The sequence below is a fragment of the Bison bison genome, unplaced genomic scaffold, assembly GCF_000754665.1.
Source record: "Bison bison bison isolate TAMUID 2011002044 unplaced genomic scaffold, Bison_UMD1.0 scf7180017864238, whole genome shotgun sequence".
In the NCBI taxonomy this organism is placed as follows: domain Eukaryota; kingdom Metazoa; phylum Chordata; class Mammalia; order Artiodactyla; family Bovidae; genus Bison; species Bison bison.
This window is the reverse complement of record NW_011494810.1, coordinates 3,503,088-3,503,407: the sequence shown is the minus strand read 5'-3', so window position 1 is coordinate 3,503,407 and position 320 is coordinate 3,503,088.

Below are 320 nucleotides of genomic sequence, written 5' to 3'. Positions count from 1 at the left end.
GGAAAAACAATAAATAACACACAAGGGGATTCCCATAAGGATAACAGCTGATCTTTCAATAGAAACTCTTCAGGCCAGGAGGGAAGGGCAGGACATACTGAAAGTGATGAAAGTAATATACAGCCCAGATTACTGGGCCCAGCAAGGATCTCATTCAAATATGAAGGAGAAGTCAAAAGCTTTACAGACAAGCCAAAGCTTGATCTTCTCTAGACAGGAAACACAGAAAGGGTGTATAAATTCGAACCCAAAACAATAAAGTAAATGGCAATGGGATCATACTTATCAACAATTACTTTAAACATAAATGGGTTGAATAC